The following is a 3,172-nucleotide window of genomic DNA, read 5'->3' on the forward strand; positions in this document are numbered from 1 at the left end:
TGCTCAGAGTCTGGACATTTCCTGCCTGTGTCAGTGCCTGCAGCACGTGCAGTGCCTGTGAGTGATGGAAGCAGCTGTCCTGCTGTCTGACTGTAAAGGGACAGAGCCCGATGTCTGTCTGTCCTTCAAGCAGCTGAATGTATAAACAAATATCAAAATAAAAGATTCTGAGATGTGTTGATGTTAGATATGCAGTCCTACAGCGCAGCGGAATAATGTAAGAATTGGGAGTTTTGAGTTGTTTTATAAAATAAAAACCGTGTTTCCGCCCGGTCTCGAACCGGGGACCTTTCGCGTGTGAGGCGAACGTGATAACCACTACACTACGGAAACCCGCATGAGGCGCTCCCCCTTTAGCTTCAGCTCTGATATGCGGCTGGAAGTAAATGTGGTGCGGTATATGCTGTGCACTGAATGCTGTGCACTCAGGAGGGGTCTCAGTGCTTTCAACTGAATGCTGCACAGAGAGGCCTCTGACTGATCACTCAGCAGTGACTGATGCACGGATAAGAGGTCTCAGGGACGGGATCTCTCACTGAACGCCAATCACTAACCAGTGTCTGAGGCTCTCACTCTCAACTCACTCCCAGTGCCTGAGTATCTCACTCTCTTAACTCACTCCCAGTGCCTGAGTATTTCACTCTCTTAACTCCCAGTGCCAGAGTCTCTCCCTCTCTGAACTCATTCTCAGTGCCTGACTTTCCCTGATGGTGCCTCAGTTGTGGTCACTTTTGCTTTAGGATGCTATGCTCAGAGTCTGGACATTTCCTGCCTGTGTCAGTGCCTGCAGCATGTGCAGTGTCTGTGAGTGATGGAAGCAGCTGTCCTGCTGTCTGACAGTAAAGGGACAGAGCCCGATGTCAGTCTGTCCCTGAAGGAGATGAATGTATAAACACATATTAAATGGAAAGTTTCTGAGATGTGTTTGTTTTATGTGGAGTCCAACACTGCATTAGAATAATAAAAACATTTAAAGCTACTGGTTGAAATGAAAAAAGTGCGTCCGCACAGTGACCTTTCGCGTGTGAAGGAAATCTGATAACCACTACACCACAGAAACCTGCACAAGGCGCGTAGAGGCAGCTTCAGCTCTGAGAAGCGCTGTGCACGAAATGCAGTGCTTAACGCGCAGCACACTGATTATTGTACTGTACATGTACTGTCTCTCCCTGAGTGCATAGAACTGACTGCTGCACTGATAGGAGGTCTCTCCCTAAATGCATAGAACTGAATGATGCACTGATAGGAGGTCTCTCACTCAATGCATAGAACTGAGCGCTGCGCTGATAGGAGGTCTCTCGCTCAATGCATAGAACTGAGTGTCGCACTGATAGGAGGTCTCTCACTCAATGCATAGAACTGAACGCTGCGCTGATAGGAGGTCTCTCACTGAATGTATTGAACTGAGTGCTGCACTGATAGGAGATCTTTCACTGAATGCATAGAACTGAGTGCTGCACTGATAGGAGGTGTCTCACTGAATGCATAGAACTGAGTGCTGCACTGATAGGAGGTCTCTCACTGAATGCATAGAACTGAGCGCTGTAAAAGCATCCTGTCTCTCACTAAATGGACATCACTGAAGGATACAGGGATTAGTGATCTCTGTTCACATGTAATAGGCCTCTCACTGAACTCTCAGCGGTGAAGGATGCATATACATGAGGTCTCTCTTCACAGATAGGAGCTCTCACTGAATACAGATCACTTAGCGCTGCGAAGCTCGGGCTCCGCTCTTCACACATCCCAGACCGGCTCTTGCACTCTGAGGCTTTTAGTGACGTGTACATCGGTTGTGTACAGCTGGCGCCAGGTGTGTTTTTTGCATGGATCCGTGTGTATCTTCACTTACTCACACGAGGCAGACATACTCTCCACAGGAACCATTTTATAGCGCTACAGCTTCATTGTGTAAAGTCCGCACCAGCAATGAAGGATGAAGGGTGAATCAGGACACAAACCCACTCAAAAGAAATGGGCTCCCAAGGGTGTGATGGAGACCTGCTGGGGTGTTGGGGGCCTGCTGGGGTGTTGGGGTCCTGCTGGGGGAATGGAGAGCAGGGTGGGTGATGGGGGCCTGCTGGGGTGATGTGTTGAGGGAGTTTGGGGGAGCTGCTGGGGTACTGGGGTGATGGAGGCCTGGTGGGTGATGGGAGGGGCTGCTGGGGTGATGGAGGCCTGATGGGTGACGGGGAGGGGCTGCTGGGGTGATGGAGGCCTGCTGGGGTGATGGGAGGGGCTGCTGGGGTGATGGAGGCCTGCTGGGGTGATGGGAGCCTGCTGGGGTGATGGGGGCCTGATGGGTGACGGGGAGGGGCTGCTGGGGTGATGGGGGCCTGCAGGAGGGATAGGGCCCTGCTGGGGGATGGGGACCCGTTGCTAGAGACCCCCTGGGGTCTGAGGGGATTGCTGCAGACCCAGCATCCGACAGCCCTTTGGAACATTGCGTGAAACAGACCCAAGTTTGTGCTTCGTGTGTCAATAATGTGTCCAAGTGAAGACACACAAGGGCAGAGGGTGAATCTCCTATGTCTGAACAGCAAAGTGAGTAATTGTAAACTTCAATCTTCCTCTCAATCTCAATGTGTTTGATTTGTTTGCGTTTGTTCGACTGTTCCCAGGAGTCTCCGACCTGGTCTGGTCTTGTCCGTGTGTCTCTGTTTGTGTAAGTGCTTGTTGGCCTGTTATCTGGTACTTTTTTTTTCTGTAAAAATATGGGTAGGATGAAGGCAAAGCTCAATAAATAAAACCTCCTTGCAGAATCCACCAAGAAAATGCACTCACTACACTTGCGGCACCATCACACTCCTGGAGCCCGGTGCACAGAAAAGATACAGAGCTCCCTGGTGATCTAGAGGTTAGGATTCGGCGCTCTCACCGCCGCGGTCCGGGTTCGATTCCCGGTCAGGGAAGGGAATAGTTTATTCTTGATTTTCTTAGTGGGCGACTGGTTTAGTCTTTAACTGTTTCAATAGAATTTCATGTGTTTAATTACATCAATTACTTTATAAGGTGGCCAGTATTAGACGCATTCATAATGATGCAATTTGTAAACATCTTGATGACAAAGTTGTTACTAATCTTTTGACTTCCTTTGACCCCTCTAACCCCAACCTCAATCACTATTGGGAGCTGCAGACCCCCCTTAAACAGTTTATAAAACATGACAAAA

The 3,172-nt window shown here is 49.7% G+C and overlaps 2 non-coding genes across 2 annotated transcripts; one reads left to right on the forward strand and one right to left on the reverse strand.

Annotated features, from left to right (window-relative positions):
- Window positions 1-260: 260 nt before the first annotated feature.
- Window positions 261-333, reverse strand: TRNAV-CAC (transfer RNA valine (anticodon CAC)). Its single transcript has one exon. It is a non-coding gene; the product is annotated as a tRNA-Val (tRNA).
- Window positions 334-2,840: 2,507 nt separating this feature from the next.
- TRNAE-CUC (transfer RNA glutamic acid (anticodon CUC)) lies at window positions 2,841-2,912 on the forward strand. Its single transcript has one exon. It is a non-coding gene; the product is annotated as a tRNA-Glu (tRNA).
- The last annotated feature ends 260 nt before the right edge of the window (window positions 2,913-3,172 follow it).

The sequence above is a fragment of the Pleurodeles waltl genome, unplaced genomic scaffold (assembly GCF_031143425.1).
Source record: "Pleurodeles waltl isolate 20211129_DDA unplaced genomic scaffold, aPleWal1.hap1.20221129 scaffold_39, whole genome shotgun sequence".
Taxonomy (NCBI): domain Eukaryota; kingdom Metazoa; phylum Chordata; class Amphibia; order Caudata; family Salamandridae; genus Pleurodeles; species Pleurodeles waltl.